Below are 19024 nucleotides of genomic sequence, written 5' to 3' on the forward strand. Positions count from 1 at the left end.
GCAAATGAAATGACACAATTTCAGAGACTTCACTGGTGTCATACTGATACGATTTTACGTATATAGACTGAAGCGGCGAGTGGTGAGGTGCTATTCCAGAACATGGAGAGCCTCTGCAGAACGGGGCGGCAGTGAGAATTTGGATCGAGAAGGGAGGCGAGCCAGGTAATCCGTGCAGTTGTGTGAACGGCTGTGCCAAGGTGGCTAAGTGGCTAACGCACCTACCTCATGAACAGGAGTACTGGGTTCGATTCTCGGCCGTGATATAAATTTTCACTCAACGCTTCAGTCTATTACATAAAGGTACACGTACTGTCTCCACTCGTTTGCGTTCACAGAGTCACGTGTATGGCAGAGCCTACTTTCCCTTGTATGCATTTAACTTTTGTTCACAGGACCACTATAACATTGCTACGCGAAACGTGGACATAATCAAACGCTTGAAGTACTAGTACGTCGTGGGAGCCTTAGAGGCTATTCTTCGAAAAACGGAGACGCTGAAGTGAATGAAAAATTTAACAGCGAAAACGGGCTACTGGTGACATTTCAATAACTCCTTCATTTCGGCAATGCATACATTAATGCACAGTATGCACATATACAGATGGCGGTAGTATCGCGTCCACATGGTATAAAAGAGCAGTGCCTGGGCGAAGCTGTCATTTGTACTCAGCTGATTTATCTGAGAAGATTTCCAACGTGATTATGGCCGCACGAAGGGAATTAACAAACTCTGAATGCGGAATGGTAGTTGGAGCTAGACGCATGGGACATTCCGTTTCGCAAATCGTTATGGAATTCAGTATTCCGACAACCACGGTGTCAAGAGAGTATAGAGAATACCAAATTTCAGGCATTACCTATCACCACGTACAACGCAGTGGCCGCTGGACTTCACGTAATGACCGAGAGCAGCGGCGTTTCCGTACAGTTGTCAGTGCTAACAGCCAAGCAACACTGCGTGAAATAACTGCAGTAATCAATTTGGGACGAAGTTTTATATGTAATAGTACATTTTTTCATCTTATGATCAAAAATTTGTTTTGGGCATTAGAACAGGCGTAATGACAATGAGATACAAAGAAAAATAAATTAACTCTAGGAAACGAAGTGTTAAATGATATATGTTAATAATTTAGAAGAAAGTAATAGGAAAATAGAAAAGGGACAATCAGAAACAGATAAATTACGTTTCGTGTCGCTATTCGATGCGGTAGAGTCTCGGCGGAAACACCGAGTCTGTCTCACCTGAAGTAGCGTACAAAATTATGTCTTATTTCATTACTAAATGAAATGCATCAAAGGGACTCTGTGTGTGTTTCTACTGTTTGAGAAACTTTTAAATGATTTTGTGTGGCATACCTACTGCACCTCATCTTAGAAGAAAGATTAAGGAAAGGCAAACCTACGTTTCTTGCATTTGTAGACTTAGAGAAAGCTTTTGACAATGTTGATTGGAATACACTCTTTCAAATTCTGAAGGTGGCAGGGGCAAAATACAGGGAGCGAAAGGCTATTTATAATTTGTACAGAAAGCAGACGGCAGTTATTAGAGTCGAGGGGTATGAAAGGGAAGTAGTAGTTGGGAAGGGAGTGAGACAGGGTTGTAGCCTATCCCCGATGTTATTCAATCTGTATATTGAGCAAGCAATAAAGGAAACAAAAGAAAAGTTTGGAGTAGGTTTTAAAATCCATGGAGAAGAAATAAAAACTTTGAGGTTCACCGATGGCATTGTAATTCTGTCAGAGACAGCAAAGGACTCGGAAGAGCAGTTGAACGTAATGGACAGTGTCTTGAAAGGAGGGTATAAGATGAACATCAACAAAAGCAAAACGGGGATAACGGAATGTAGTCGAATTAAGGCAGGTGATGCTGAGGGAATTAGATTAGGAAATGGGACACTTAAAGTAGTAAAGGAGGTTTGCTATTTGGGAAGCAAAATAACTGATGATGGTCGAAGTAGAGAGGATATAAAATGTAGACTGGCAATGGCAAAGAAAGTGTTTCTGAAGAAGAGAAATTTGTTAACATCGAGTATAGATTTAAGTGGCAGGAAGTCGTTTCTGAAAGTATTTGTATGGAGGGTAGCCATGTATGGAAGTGAAACGTGGACGATAAATAGTTTAGACAAAAGGAGAATAGAAGCTTCCGAAATGTGGTGCTACAGAAGAATGCTGAAGATTAGATGGGTAGATCACATAACTAGAGGAGCTTGTGGCACAACTTGACTAGAAGAAGGGATCGGTTGGTAGGACATGTTCTGAAACATCGAGGGATCACCAATTTAGTATTGGAGGGCAAAAATCGTAGAGGGAGACCAAGGGATGAATACACTAAGCAGATTCAGAAGGATGTAGGCTGCAGTAGGTAGATGAAGAGATGAAGAAGCTTGCACAGGATAGAGTAGCATGGAGAGCTGCATAAAACCAGTCTCAGGACTGAAGACCACAACAACAACAACTTACTGCACTATTTGTGTTAGTATAACTAGATAGACTTCTACATGTTGTATGTGAGCTGTTATCTTGTATGTTTGTGTGCACAACCAGTGGCTTAGGCAGGAGGGAAACCTCAGAACTTAAACTTCGAACCTCGCCACACCGTATGACAATTCCTTAAATATACTGATTGTGTCGTTGCTTATATTAGTCATTTTCGTTTAAATTATGTAGTAATCATATCTGAAATGCAGTTTAGATACATGAACCAGTCACGTACTACGTCTGCTTTTCTTATAATTACCTATTTTAGGTGTTATACTCCTAGTGTTATGAGTTGGTGGCTAATGTTGTTGTGTTTGTGTCATTTTCTGTGTCTACACTTGTATCAGTGTCTGTGGCTGTGCCTGAATTTGTGTCGTCCCTTGGACCCTGTTGTCGTATTTGTCGCGTGTATGATCGAGATAAGCAGTATGGATTTTCATGTTTACAGGCGTACGCAGTGATATTACCTAGATCACACCATTTGTCTGAATCGCGTAACATTTTTTTGGCTTCATTATGTTCTGTTGCAAGTCTTACGTGTGTGGGTGTTTTGCAATGTGATGCCACGTGTTCAGGAGAACCATATACGCCGCATGTGTACCTAGAGGTCTGTTTAAGGCCCACGCGGTTCAAATAAGCTGGATATGAGCCGTGGCGGGTCAAAAAGTGAACGACGCCGCAGTTTGGATCCGCATGCTTCAGCTTAAGGCGCTCCTGTATTTTGGAGAACAAGGAGAAAAGTCGACGGCCTTTGTCGTCGTCTCCCACTCCCATTGTCATGTGTCAAGGCGTCAGCTGTTTAATTGACCAATGTCTACGATGTTTTCCCTTATTCCTAGAACCTTGTCGTGTCCGCCCCTCCTTAGGCAGTATTCCGCTGCCCTGTGGCGGATGGTGAAGGCAGTGGTGCAAGTTCCCAGAATCACACACGGCTTCTATTGATGTGGTGCCCAAAGCACTCGACATTCTGAGCAGTATGCTCCTCTGCCCTCGCCTCACTGTGTTTCTATAAATCCCTAGATACAGACGATGCGCACATGCACTTGCTGCAGAGCGTAGGATGACTTCCAAGAGAGCTCTGTGGTACGTTCGTAGCATATTCAGAGGTACTCAGTATTGTGGGGTGTTTGGTCTTGCAAGTTCGTGCCTTAGGTTTCGTCGCTTCGTGAATTGCCAGTCTCGTGTGCACATTGAAAGTAAGTCGCTCCTTAATATCTATTCCTAAATGTCGAGTTAGTTGTTTCCTCTTTATGTTATCATTATCTGTTTTAATAACTGGGTCCGTTTCAGTGTCCTTTTGAGTAATAGATACACTGTTTCGTTTGCAGCTATTTTGAGTTCCTTTTAGCTACACAAATTTCTTATACTAATGGAAAGTTGTATAGTTTTGTTTTATAGGTTTACTGGTGAGTTTGCTGATACAACTAATGAGTCATCTGCATAAGCGACCGCCCAGTTTACGCTGTCATTCGCATCCAATTACTTTAGGAGTGGCTCGACTTCAGTGTCTCAAAATAATGGCCCACAGATTGAGCCTTGCGGGCATCATTTCGTTATTTTTTTGACTAGTCTCTGGTGTCCTTCTAACCAGGTAGAAGGGACAGATAACATTCCTTCAGAATTTCTAAAACCACTGAGGAAAGTGACAACGAAATGATAATTCAACTTAGTGTGTAGATTATACGAGTCTGGCGATATACCATCTGACTTTCGGAAAAAACATCATTCACAAACTTTCGAAGACTGCAAGAGCTGACAAGTGGGAGAATTAGCGCAGAGTCAACTTCCCAGCTCAAGCATCCAAGTTACTTACAGGGATAACACACAGAAGGAAGGAAAAGAAAATTGAGGATATCTTAGATGAAGATTAGTTTGGCTTTAGGAAAGGTAAAGGCTCCAGAGGTGCGGCTGGTAATGAAAGCAAGACTAAAGAAAAATCAAGACACTTTCATAGGAATTTTCGATCTCCAAAAAGTGTTCGACAGTGTGAAATGGTGCAAAGTATTCGAAATTCTAAGAAAAGTAGGGGTAAGGCATAGGGAGAGACGGGTAATATAAAATACGTACAAGAGCCAAGAGGGAACAATAAGAGTGGACGACTAGAAACGAAGTGCTCTGGTTAAACAGGGTCTGAGACAGGGATATAGTCTGTCAACTCTACTGTTCAATCTATACATCTAAGAAGCAATGATGGAAATAAAAAATTCAAGAGCAGAATTAAGATTCAAGGTGACAGGATATCACAGATAAGATTTGAATGGGATGAACAATCCAAGAAGTAGAGAATATGGATTGAGAAATGATCTAATAAAGGTGAAAATAATGAGGAATAGTAGAAATGGGAATGGCGGGAAACGTAACATCAGGATTGGGGATCACGAAGTAGATGAAGTTAAGGAATTCTGCTGCCTAGGCAGCAAAGTAACCCAAGACGTAACGAAGCCAGGAGGACATAAAAAACAGACTAGCATTGGAAAAAAGGGCACATCTGGCCAAGAGATGTCTGCCAGTATTAAATACATGCCTTAATTTGAGGAAGAAATTTCTGAGAATGTACGTTTGGAACACAGTATTGTATGGCAGTGATACACGGACTAAGGGGAAACGGGAACAGAAGAGGATCCAAGCATTTGAAGTGTCAATGTAGTCAAAGACTAATTACTCAAAAAAGGAGAAAAAAAGAGGCAGCGAGGATCAATGAGGTCCAAAACGATATTAGCTGGTATCGCATGAATTTTGTCAACTTAGTGTATTTGGAAGCAGAGCTTCATCTTCTACGATTGAGTTTGTTATCGAAAGATCTTCATTGTGATGTCAACGCCGCAGAAAGTCAGTTTCTTAGTTACAAGATCCATAGGTCACTTGAATCGTTCTTTTATCGGAATGATGTGGAAAGGATCAAGTTACAGCATAAGTTTATACGATTATTGTTAACATGAATGAACTCATTATTATTAATATTCCTAGTCATGCAACTTCAACTAACTTCTCTTTTTTTTCTAGCAACCAGTTTTTAAGTAGAAATTCGTCAATGTAGTAGAAGGAGTTGTCCAAGAGAAATGATTTTATACCAGATTTAAAACTTGTTTCGTTACCTCTTAGACATTTTAAATTATTGCGTAACTGATCAAAACTTTTTTGTTGCTGCATATGGAATTCCCTTCTGAGCCACTGACATTTTAATAATGGCTGATAAAGGTCGTTGTTCCCTCAAGTGTTGAAAGGTGATGGATTATTTACTGCGAAACGAGTCCGTGTGAATTTTCCCTGGTTTGTCTTGTACCTATAACCCTCTCCTTCCTTCTACCGCATTCACGATTCTTTAAGGAATAGAATTCCTTTGTATAAAACTGCTTCATTATTAACAGCTGAATGAGCATATTATGGGTGATTTCCGTCCCTCACAGTGATGTAAGTTTGTCGCTACATTTAGTGGTATGTGTGGATACCGTCTTCAGAATGTGTTGCGAATGGGGTTGGTAGCGAAGAAGTAATAAATTAAAATATAATACCCAGCGTAAAATTTTTTCCTGCGCGAATAGCTAAAATGTGGTAAATGATAAACATTCTACCTTTATTTTTTGGAGGGGTCTCAGTGACAAAAAGTTTAAAAATGACTTGAAATTATGCGTAAAGTTTGTTGCAGTTTGCAAAGTGTTTACCTTTTTGAGTACCGGATGAATGTAGTCTGGATAACTTCGACACAATCCTCCTCAACTAACGTCCATCATGATCACTCAGCACTAACTTTAGTCCACGTTGGGACTTAGCGGATGATGTTTCTTCCGCTTTCCCTGTATTCGGTATTAATCCTCGAGACGTTGCCTTTAGAAATATTTCGGCTACCTTGGCTATGGAAGAGCACCAAAAATTTACCCACGTTGGAATTCACTAAGCTGTGACATAATACAATGACAACTTCAAAAAACCCTCTTCTGACCGTGACTGACACTTGCAACGTATTGAGGGCATGGCACGGGGGCCGTTCGTGGTCAAATACAACAGAGCAACGTGCAGGCTTGGGCAGCGTCTGCATTTATGTTCAAGCATGGGTTTCCATATTTTTGTGCCACCCATGTATCAGAACCTAGAGTTGAATGGGAGCGATAGCTTGTTATCACAAGCAAACTTAAAGAAAATGTGAGCGAACTGTACTGGTCCCCATCAGTCACTGTAACGCACGATACCTGGGCAGCTGCTAGAATATTCAGTTGGAGAATACTGGCATCGGCTGTATTTTTCTTTTCTTTGTCCATTCTTCGGGCGAGACGGTCTGGCAGCAGCCACATTGCTACTCTGGGGGACAAACCTTTTTAAAAATATATTTATGCTTATCAAGGTTGAATAATATGATTCAAATACAGTAAGAATTGTTTCCTTTGGTGATTTAAAATAAAAACAGAAATGGCAATAATGTAATGCGAAGATAATAACGATGATTAAGTTGTTGCATTTAGGAAGTCTATCGAGGTAAGCCCCCTACACAGTGTCCCTACAGAGAAAATATAAAGGGATGAGGGACAGTATGAAAACACAGTGCACTATGTCTGTGAGTGTCGACGGAAAGGGGAAAGGGCGATGGACTGTTTTATGATACCAAATCAATTAACAAACGACGGAGCACTGAGTGAACCAGAACACTGTTGCAGAAACAAAGAAAGAAGCATGCCAAATTCAAACGAATGCAAAATCCCCAAGATTGGCGGTCTTTTGCAGAAGCTCGAAATACAGCGCGGACTTCAATGCGAAAAGCTTATTACAGTTTTTGTACGTCCATCATTTTGACAGGAGGTCTTATAATAGTTTCCACAACGAAACTTTGTCTCGAAACTTGGCAGAAAATCCAAAGAGATTCTGGTCGTATGTAAAGTATACTAGCGACAAGACACAATCAGTGCCTTCTCTATGCGGCAGCAATGGAAGTACTATCGATGACAGTGCTGCTAAAACAGAGCCACTAAACACAGCCTTCCAAAAGTCCTTCACCACAGAAGACGAAGTAAATATTACAGAATTCGAATCAAGAGCAGCTACCAACATGAGTAACTTAGAAGTAAAAATCCTCGGAGTTTGAAGCTCGACAAAAGATCCGTACACAAAGACTGGAAAGTTGCACAGGTCACACCAATATTCAAGAAAGACAGTAAGAGCAACCCATTACATTACAGGCCAATATCATTAACGTCGATATGCAGCAGGATTTTGTAACATAGATTGTGTTCGAACATTATGTATTACTTCGGAGAGAAAATTCAATTGACACAGAGTCTACAAATATCGTGAAAACATCGTTCTTGTAAAACACACAAGCTCTTTACTCACACGAAGTGTTGAGTGCTATCGACAAGGAACTTCAAATTGATTTCATATTTCTAGGTTTCCATAAGGATTTTGAAGTAGTACCTGCCAGACCGCTGGTAATTAAATTCCACGCTTACTGAATATCAGTTACGCCACTGGATTCGAGATTTCCTGTCAGAGAGGTCACAGTTCGTAGTAATTGACGGTAAATCATTGAGTAACACAGAAGTGATTTGTGGCGTTCCTCCAGAAAGTGTTATAGGCCCTCTGCTTTTCCTTTTTCAAATAAATGATTTAGGAGACAATCTGAGTAGCCATTTTAAATTGTTATCGTCTGGTAAAGTCGTCCGAAGATCGAAACCAACTGCAAGTCGATTTATGTAAGGTATCTCTATGATGCGATAGTAGACAATTGACCCTAAATAATGAAAAGTGTGAGGTCATTCATAATACTGCATAACGGAATTATTAAACTTCAGTTACACTATAAATCAGTTAAATATAAAGCCTGAAAATTCAAGTAAATGCCTAGGAATTGGGAATTACAATTATGAACACCTTAAATTGGAAAGATCACACAGAAAATGTTGTTAGGAAGGCAAACCAAAGATTGCGTTTTGTCGTACGTCCGACCTTTGTATCTGCACATGGAGTGTACTAAAGTGTGCAAACGTAGCTTACCACTTAGCGCGCAGATGGACAGAACCTCTGAACTGTCTTCTCAAGCCCCGGGTGACAAACAGACATTCTAAATAAGTATGCCCTGGGCCCTGTAAGGCAGCTAATATCAGGTGTGGATCGTAAGAAAAATCTTTAGAAATGCTGCTGTCAGGTACCTAGAATGCATGAATTAATAAAAGTGAAAGTTTGGGGTCTATCCTAGAAAGACAAAAAAGCTATTCCCTGTTTTATTCTACATATAATTTATCAGCTGTTGCTTTCAGGGGTCAAGTGATAAACAACAATCGTGTTCAATTACTTTTGGTAATTAATAACAAAATATTTACTTCTGGGACATATTGAAATAACCATCATTTGTCCGCAGCTCATGGTCGTGCGGTAGCGTTCTCGCTTCCCACGCCCGGGTTCCCGGGTTCGATTCCCGGCGGGGTCAGGGATTTTCTCTGCCTCGTGATGACTGGGTGTTGTGTGACGTCCTTAGGTTAGATAGGTTTAAGTAGTTCTAAGTTCTAGGCGACTGATGACCATGGATGTTAAGTCCCATAGTGCTCAGAGCCATTTTTGAACCATTATTTAAATCGTTATCTCTAGACATGAAAATTTTTTATCACAGTAAAGAATGAATGTTATAAATTCTCATCAGCTCATTTAGATCTACATTGTTGTAGCTGGTTAGTGCACCGAGTTGGTGGAGAATAAATTTACTTTTTTGAACCAATGAAAAAACTCTCTTGTACTCAATGTGAGGGTAGGTTAGTATCCTAGCTTTTGATATTCAATGGTCAAAGCGAACGCAAGTAGGAGTGTGCAAAATCTCGACTCAACATTTACTGTGGCCTAATGCGCGATGGTGCTTTACCAAGCAGCATCTGCAACGGCGTTGTCTCCGTGCTGGATCTGAAACGCTAATTCCCTACTCTGGCCTTGACTGAATTCACTCAGTCGCTACTTTTCTGCGTTCCGTAGAACGTTAATCTTTCCCTAGACGAAGTAATGGCTATTGAACACTCGTTATGGGTTGGAGCGACGTGCACAATTTCTTTGCCCGCAAAAAATTCCCACCGGAATATTGAGCTACCGCTTTGCTAACTGTCGCCACAATATGTGAAGCGTATCATCCTCACTTCGCAGAAAGCAAACTCTCAATGCCTTCGCTTATTTCGACACACTTGTGCGGCTCTCTGCGAGACGAGAGAGAGAGAGAGAGAGAGAGAGAGTGTGTGTGTGTGTGTGTGTGTGTGTGTGTGTGTGTGAGAGAGAGAGAGAGAGAGTCAACCTTAATTTTAGGTCTCAAAATGCTTTTATATAATGGGGATCTCCACAAAGTTTCGCGTATGCATCACCAAGTATGGCTTCAGCCAATCACCGTCTCGCTAGAGGTGAATAAATATTTTTATATTTCTTTCTGGGTCGCGGCCTATCCTGTTAATGACATGCAGCCACTTACCTCGGTCCCGGCCTTATTTACTCTAAAAAGAATAATTTATTGTTCTAGCCTTATCCCTTTCTGTGCTGAAGCTCACCATTCTCTTGCTAATGGGAGTTTTATGAAATCATTAGCCACTTGCTCGGTTAGTCTCCAAAATGCGTTTCTCTTTAACGTGTTCTTTGCATGCCACTGCCCATATATTGGTAGAGATTGTTTTGTTAGTTTTCGGGTACATGAGATTAACTGCAGTTGCCTTTTGTTGATATAATGTAATTATTATTTTCTGAGGATCTCATGCTGTATCGTACTGTTGTTATGGATAAAGCTCGTGTAAGGTCCGTCAAAATCCGGACGCCTTACAGTGTTATTGGCAGAACACTTAGAAGATGCAATAGATCTACTAAAGAGACCGCCTACACTACACTTGTCCGTTTTATTTTGGGGTACTACTGTGCAGTGTGGGATCCACACCAGATAAGAATTACGGAGTACATCGAGAAAGTTCAAAGAAGAGCAGCACATTTCGTATTATCGAAAAATAGGAGAGAGAGTGTCACAGATATGATGAAGCATTTGAGGTGGACTTCATCAAACTGAAGGCGTTTCTCGTTGCGGCTGTATCTTCCCACCAAATTTCAATCAACAACTTTCTTCTCCGAATGATATAATATTTTGCTGGCGTCGACATACATAAGGACAAATGATCATCGTAATAAAATAAGGGAAATCAGAACTCACAGAGAAAGATATAAATGTTAGTTTTTTCCGCTCGCTGTTCGAGAGTAGAAAAATAGAGTATTATTGTGAAGGTGGATCGATGAATCCTCTGCCAGACACTCAAGTGTGATTTGCAGAGTATCCATGCAAAAGTGCTTTTAGGCAGTCACATGATGACCTCTGACTGGTCGGGACGGGTAACTGCATTTTGAAATGGCTTTGTGGTTGCTGGTTGCATGAAAATAAAAGGAAACTACTACCATCTTGCTGCTGGCTGGCTCTGGCAAATAACATGAAACGACTGCAACCGAGAAACTGGATCAGCACACATTGCGTGCTGCGTGGGACAGGGCTGACACATCCCGCCACGGCGAGTGTAAACACGGACAGTGTACGAGGCTGCTGCACTGCCGCACGTACAGACGCCTCTCGGAATGCCTGCTGCCTGGCGGGTAGGCCGACCCGCGCAGCAGATTGAGCGTCTGTCTACGGCCCCCATGGGGAACAGCGGCAGATAGACGAAGGGCGGAAAGGCATGGCACGGCCTGCGTCGTAAACTCCACGGAACCGCCTCCTGCCAACCTCACTGCCAAAGCTCTGTCTGCAGACGCTGTATTGCTATGTCTACTCTACAAGGGAAATAAGAAAGTCTCAACAGAGCGCCATATAGTGCGTGAGGGGGAGGGGGGGGGGATGGTATTTTGGCAGTTGCTGAAAAAGGAGTGTAGAACTGTAACTCTTGTCATATTTAGTCTGCACATCCAGCAAGCATTAGAGGAAACCAAGAAAGGAGAATGAAGTTGAGCGGGCACAAATAAAAATTTCAACATTTACTAATATCATCATAATTCGGGAAGGGGCAGTAGAGAAATTAGGACGTGAATTTAATAGAACGGGTTGCGAATTGAAAAGGAGTTATAAATCGACCATCAATAAAAGTAAAACAAGGTTAATGTTATGTATTCGGAATTTAAAATAATACTCGTTGTTGGAGGCAGTAGTTTTTCAGTAGAGCATAGCAGACATTGACGGGTGACCTATTTAACAGTAGAAGCTTTAGACTTTCAGACATGTGCATAACTTTTGAGTGGACTGAAAAGAATATACTTGTTTAGTGCCTTGAACGTGGCCGGGTTTGTGCCTACAAAACAGCATTTGCGGGAAGCGGGAAGTGTACTGTTCTGATCTCCTCTCAAGAAATCTGCTGTGGAAAGTCATAGTTTGGAAGTACGAGCGTATGGAGGACACGCCCTGTCGGAAATCACGTGCAAGATTGTTTTCGAGGGCTCAAAGCCAACGATTTTAAGGTGAGTGACAAAATGCGTCCTGGTCATTGTGTGGCGTGAGTTGTTGTAACTGGGTAGGACGCTGAATGTTGACGCTACGGAGCACAGTTAATCAAGTTGAATCGCTCACTCAAATACAAACGCCCACAGTATTGTTAGATACATGACAAAGTCATTCTGTTTCATGACAGTACCAACCACATGGTGCAAACCGAGTGAAGGAAACCTTGAACTGATTTCGATGGTGTTTTACCCCATTCAACAGACATCATTCCCTCCTAGTACCACTTTCTCGGTCCATACAGCATGGCCTTTCATTTAAGAACTTCCGAGCCTTCAGCCAGCTTCGAGTTCCTGATAACCGGGAGACTGAAGTGAAAGCAGTGGAGACGCAGAAAAGAACTCTATTCGAACTCTGTATCCGTCAGTGTCGGCACTGTATGCATTTTGGACTGACGTGTTACATATTTTCTGTAGTGTAGGGCTACTGAAGGTAATTGATCGATGTTTTGAAAGGCAGTAATTTCTACGAGGCTCTATCCGTGGATTATTACAAATTCATACCAAATAATACAAACATGTTACAATAAGGGGTGCCCAAACAGTCACACCAATACATAGTGTATATTCGGAAGAAGAGCGTCGTCTTCCACAATTCAGTTGCTTGTCGGAGGCCGCCAGGTCAATTCGCCAGAAAGGAATATGTGTGAATTTTGATGATTTTTTTGTGTATGGCATCGTACTAAAGTGACTTCCACGTATTTTTTAGGACACCATATTTCAGTCCGTTAAAAGGAAACACCATATAGGATGACTTTGTTGTCCATCTGTCTGCCTGTCTGTTCGTCTGTTAAGGCCCCTTTTTCTCGGGAATGGGTGGACGTATCAAGTTAAAAATTTACGTCACGTACTAAGGTCTATAGTTCCTTAAGCTTCTAAGTTAATGCAGCTAAAAGATATGGTCATCTACGTCACATACTGTGCTATTCGCAACGTCACTCAGCATCACCTATAGAGTACGTCCTATTGAATTAAAATCATGAAACTTGGCAAGCAGCCAGGTTTCAGAGTACAAGTAAAGGGAAAAAATTCGAAAACTGTCGAACTATAATTATCACATAAAAATATCTTTTGCCATTAGTACTTACATTGCATTCATCATCCGTCAAAAGCGTAATAGAAAAATTTTAATGCATGCAAACGTAAAATGGAAGTTGTGGTTATGTTTTAGTAAATAATTAAATATATTGTATTAAATTGTGTCTTTCTGTGTATATTAACTAAAGTCCACTACATACTTCTCTTCGTATATCTGGGCTACTCTCAGGAACTACTGTACAGATTTTGATAAGGTCTTGGAGTTCCTGGGATCAATACTTTGCCAGTATCGACATCGCTAACAGACGAAAATCATCGACATTCTTGGTTAATGGAATGGATGAACTGTCTATAAACATAATTAAGTTTGTACAAAACCCTAAGTGGGCGAGCCCGCGAGTCCTACTAACAATTCCCCATTCGCGTTTTTTTTTCTTTTTTTTTCTTTTTCTTATGTACTAGTACCGGTATGTGAATTAGCAACTGGGACTTCGTTTGCTGCGATGTCATATCTGTATTCTGTAACTGGTAAAAGGGTCACCCGGTCCCAGTCACGCGTTGGCTACGTAACGATTTCCAGTTGCAACAAAAATTTGATTTCCAGATTTCCATACAACTTATAACTGAATTTCAAAATTTAAAATGTTCTCACAATCTACTCATTCATAGGTATAGCCTTATGTTTAATATTTAAAACAATGAGCCAAGTATTACAGTTAGAAACTGTGGTTATAAATATTTCATCCATAAGGGACGGCATCATGGGGAATGTGACTATTGATCAATACAAATACAACAGTTTCTGCGTCAGTTACTTGTTTACATTGCCTCTACCGGTTTCTATGTTTCACACCATCATCTTCGGGTGGAGATTTGTTTATTTACATGGCTGGTGACGGTGAAGAGTGCAGACATCTTTTCCCAATTGCAAACCAACGCCAGTGTACGTTATTTTGCTTCTTTTGAGGGACGGTAGAGTTGTAAAATGTCTGCATACCTTACAACAGCCAACAATATGCAGAGCTTTTACAGCTCTACTGTCCTTCAAAAGACAAAAATAAGCCACACTGCTTTGGTCTGCGACTGTGAAAAGACTTCTGTACCCTTCACCAACAGCTGCTTTGTAAATAGACAGTTCTCCACCTGAAGATGATGATGTGAACATCGAAACGCGTAGTGGCGAAATACACAAGTGACTGGCGCAGAAACTGTTTTAGTTGAACTGTGTTTATGTCTTGAGACAGCATAACTCACGGCGCGCAAGTAACCCAGACTATATTCCTTTAGTACTTGAGAATGAGAACACTTCGCGACTTCTATCGAACTTTACGCGTAATTTCAAAATTTTTCGAAAGGTTTTTTTTGTGTCTAGACAAGACAGCCTAGACACAATGAGAGGAAGCCGAAAGGCACGCGCTAAGTTAAAGCAGGATGGCGTGAGGTCTGAAACAGGATACGTAATGAATGCTATAAAGAAAAGTACGTAGCTTCTGGAATACTTAACTTTAATCCATCCTTTTGGTACATCTGGAGATTGTGGCGATACAAGTGAGACTCTTTAGATACATGCAATGTTACTAATGGCGCCTTGCTAGGTCGTAGCCATTGACTTAGCTGAAGGCTATTCTAACTATTGGCTCGGCTAATGAGCAATGCTTCGTCCATGTAGTCGCTAGCAAAGTCGTCCGTACAACTGGGGTCGAGTGCTAGTCCGTATCTCGAGACCTGCCTTGTGGTGGCGCTCGGTCTGCGATCACACAGTGGCGACACGCGGGTCCGATATGTACTAATGGACCGCGGCCGATTTAAAACTACCACCTAGCAAGTGTGGTGTCTGGCGGTGACACCACAGTTTTCTCACTCACTCACCTCCTCAAAGTAATGAAAGGTAAAATGTAATTCACTACATTTTCACTGCTGAAGTTGTAGAAATTTGGCACTGGGCATGATGTTTAATTTATTACTTCTTTGCTATTAAGTGTATTCGCGACACATTTTGTAATCACATACACCACTGAATGTACCCACAAAATTATGTCATTGTGTCGAAAAATAAAAGAACGACAACTGCAAAAATCATTGCAGAACTAAATGTCGGACTCGCGAACCTTGTCAGCACCTAGACAACAACAGGGAAGAACCAGAGCCAGGGAATTATAGGGTGAGTTGGAATCCCAAATACAACTCATCAGGGATGCAAATTCCCATAACAGGGAAACGTGGTGCGAGGCCATAAAACCTAGACAGTGGAGCAATGGAAGAGTCATTTGGTCGGATGAGTTTGTTTCACATTGTTTTCGGCTTCTGGAGAAGCTTACGTCCCAAGTGTGAAACACAGCGAGGATTCAGTGATGCTATGGGAAGCCATATTGTGGTATTCATTTGCCCTAATGGTTCCTCTGCAGGGTTACGGGATTATGTGACATTTTGGCTTATTAGGTCCATGTTTGTTACTCAGGGGTGATCCTTTGTTCAGAGACGATAGGATCCCCGTTCACACAGCTCACATCGTCCAGGATTGGTTTTGTGGGCACGACGATGAATTGTCGCATCTCCCCTGGTCACCACAGTCAGCAAATATCAATATTATTGAGCCTTTGTTCTCTACTTTGGAGGAAAGGGTAAATAATCGCTATCCAGTTCCATCATCGTTACCTGAACTTGCCACTATTTTTCAGGAAAAACAGTATCGATTCCGCTGAAAAACGTACAGGACCTGTATTTATCTACTTATATGGATATGGTGTCTGTCCGAAAGAACAGACACCATTGATGACCTGCAGAAGTCTACAACGAAAACAGAATTATAGATTAATGCTTTCAGCTGTTGACGGGCGTTCATGTATATCAACGGGGAAAGGAGAAAATGTGTGCGCCGACCGGGACTCGAACCCGGCATCTCCTTATATGTCCACACACTATAAGGTGAGAATGTGGGTCACGCGAGAGGTGTGCGCGAGATAGTCCATGCAGTCGCTCTATCCTCTGTGCCCTCGGTGGCTCAGATGGATAGAGCGTCTGCCATGTAAGCAGGAGATCCCGGGTTCGAGTCCCGGTCGGGGCACACATGTTCACCTGTCCCCCTTGATATATATGAACGCCCGTCAGCAGCTGAAGGTATTGATCTATGATTCTAATTTCGTCCTAGACAGCTGCAGATCATCAATGGTGTCTATTCTTTCCGACATGTCCGGAAGAACAGACATCATATACATACACTCCTGGAAATTGAAATAAGAACACCGTGAATTCATTGTCCCAGGAAGGGGAAACTTTATTGACACATTCCTGGGGTCAGATACATCACATGATCACACTGACAGAACCACAGGCACATAGACACAGGCAACAGAGCATGCACAATGTCAGCACTAGTACAGTGTATATCCACATTTCGCAGCAATGCAGGCTGCTATTCTCCCATGGAGACGATCATAGAGATGCTGGATGTAGTCCTGTGGAACGGCTTGCCATGCCATTTCCACCTGGCGCCTCAGTTGGACCAGCGTTCGTGCTGGACGTGCAGACCGCGTGAGACGGCGCTTCATCCAGTCCCAAACATGCTCAATGGGGGACAGATCCGGAGATCTTGCTGGCCATGGTAGTTGACTTACACCTTCTAGAGCACGTTGGGTGGCACGGGATACATGCGGACGTCCATTGTCCTGTTGGAACAGCAAGTTCCCTTGCCGGCCTAGGAATGGTAGAACGATGGGTTCGATGACGGTTTGGATGTACCGTGCACTATTCAGTGTCCCCTCGACGACCACCAGTGGTGTACGGCCAGTGTAGGAGATCGCTCCCCACACCATGATGCCGGGTGTTGGCCCTGTGTGCCTCGGTCATATGCAGTCCTGATTGTGGCGCTCACCTGCACGGCGCTAAACATGCATACGACCATCATTGGCACCAAGGCAGAAGCGACTCTCATCGCTGAAGACGACACGTCTCCATTCGTCCCTCCATTCACGCCTGTCGCGACACCACTGGAGGCGGGCTGCACGATGTTGGGGCGTGAGCGGAAGACGGCCTAACGGTGTGCGGGACCGTAGCCCAGCTTCATGGAGACGGTTGCGAATGGTCCTCGCCAATACCCCAGGAGCAACAGTGTCCCTAATTTGCTGGGAAGTGGCGGTGCGGTCCCCTACGGCACTGCGTAGAATCCTACGGTCTTGGCGTGCATCCGTGCGTCGCTGCGGTCCGGTCCCAGGTCGACGGGCACGTGCACCTTCCGCCGACCACTGGCTACAACATCGATGTACTGTGGAGACCTCACGCCCCACGTGTTGAGCAATTCGGCGATACGTCCACCCGGCCTCCCGCCTGCCCACTATACGCCCTCGCTCAAAGTCCGTCAACTGCACATACGGTTCACGTCCACGCTGTCGCGGCATGCTACCAGTGTTAAAGACTGCGATGGAGCTCCATATGCCACGGCAAACTGGCTGACACTGATGGCTGCGGTGCACAAATGCTGCGCAGCTAGCGCCATTCGACGGCCAACACCGCGGTTCCTGGTGTGTCCGCTGTGCCGTGCGTGTGATCATTGCTTGTACAGCCCTCTCGCAGTGTCCGGAGCAAGTATGGTGGGTCTGACACACCGGTGTCAATGTGTTCTTTTTTCTATTTCCAGGAGTGTATAAGTATATAGTTCTGGCTATACCGGCCATGACCTTCTTCTTCTGTGCGGATGCACACATATTACCCGAACCCTTGCGGGACTTAGTAAGAATATCTTCCACGAGTAACGAGTGTGTTGGGTAGGAATACTACGAATGTAGTGTGTGGACATATAAGGTGATAATGTGGGTCTCGCGGGAGGTGTGCGCGAGATAGTTCCTGCAGTCGCACTGTCCCTTGTGCGCTCGGGGGCTCAGATGGATAGAGCGTCTGCCACGTAAGCAAGAAATCCCGGGTTCGAGTCCTGGTCGGGGCACACATTTTCACCTGTCCCCTTGATATATATCAACGCCCGTCAGCAGATGAAGGTATTAATCTATAATTCTAATTTAGTTTCTGTATTTATCTGTTCCCAGACGACTGAAAGTAGTTTTGAATGTCAACGGTTTTCCTCTAGAGTATTTGGCTTAATAATGTATTTTATTTGTGTTATCCATAGTTTTGTCAATCCTCTGTATGAGAATGTATCTGTTTCATCAACACTACGTGATATGGGCCGACCAAGCAAAACGGAAAGGCACATACTTGTGGTGTCTTGTGTTGGCAAAAATGGTAACTCCTAGAGGAAGCTGAGAGGACAGTGTGTAATCAGAGAATGACAGACGCCAGCAAGTTAGTTCAGTGCAAATTAGCGAAATAAATACTGTAATCTGAAAAAAATAAACTAAGACCAAAGAATAAAGTATTTTGTAGGAATAGGGTAGAAAAATGAACGTCTATAAAAATAGTACCTTTGATTCTCACTGTAGTATTTTGTAACGTAAAATGACTCTCTGTCTGTCTGTCTCTCTCTCTCCCTCTCTCTCTCTCTCTCTCTCTCTCCCTCTCTCTCTCTCTCTCTCTCTCTCTCTCCCTCTCTCTCTCTCTCTCTCGTGTAATATTGTGAAGGAGGTCATATAATTTCTTAGTAATAGTATACTAAAGAAACTATAAAGGAAAAAAAACAGCGTAGCGGTGTTTGAATGGAACATTCTCCTTCTTCGTGGAGTGTTAAGTACTGGAGGCTGTGCAGAAAGACAGTTTCTGAATTGATTTCAGTCATGCTCTTGCGGATGTCGTTTCAAAAATGGAAATGAATAGCAGCCGAAAGATAAAATTAATGAGATACAGATAATATTACATCGTGGCAGAGCTCAATTTTTACTTTGTCGTAGAAGTGACGTCTTTGAACTCCGTTAGCACACAAAACAACAATAAAATGTAATACCTTCCGACGTTGCTCATTGGAGGTAAAGGGTCGATATCAATGTAGTAAATCACTTCACTGGCGAAGTTTTCATTTCCTTTTTCTGGCCAAAGACGCATCGAAAACGTAAATGAAACAGAGATTCATTTGTTTTCACCTGAC

At 42.6% G+C, this 19024-nt stretch overlaps 1 protein-coding gene and 1 non-coding gene across 2 annotated transcripts in view; one reads left to right on the forward strand and one right to left on the reverse strand.

Annotated features, from left to right (window-relative positions):
* LOC124593945 (fl(2)d-associated complex component) overlaps positions 1 to 19024 on the reverse strand; it is a 550167-nt gene that overhangs the window by 387749 nt on the left and 143394 nt on the right. The window lies entirely within an intron of this gene.
* Trnat-ugu lies at positions 15986 to 16060 on the forward strand. The gene has a single exon. It is a non-coding gene; the product is annotated as a tRNA-Thr (tRNA).

The sequence above is a fragment of the Schistocerca americana genome, chromosome 2 (genome assembly GCF_021461395.2).
Source record: "Schistocerca americana isolate TAMUIC-IGC-003095 chromosome 2, iqSchAmer2.1, whole genome shotgun sequence".
In the NCBI taxonomy this organism is placed as follows: domain Eukaryota; kingdom Metazoa; phylum Arthropoda; class Insecta; order Orthoptera; family Acrididae; genus Schistocerca; species Schistocerca americana.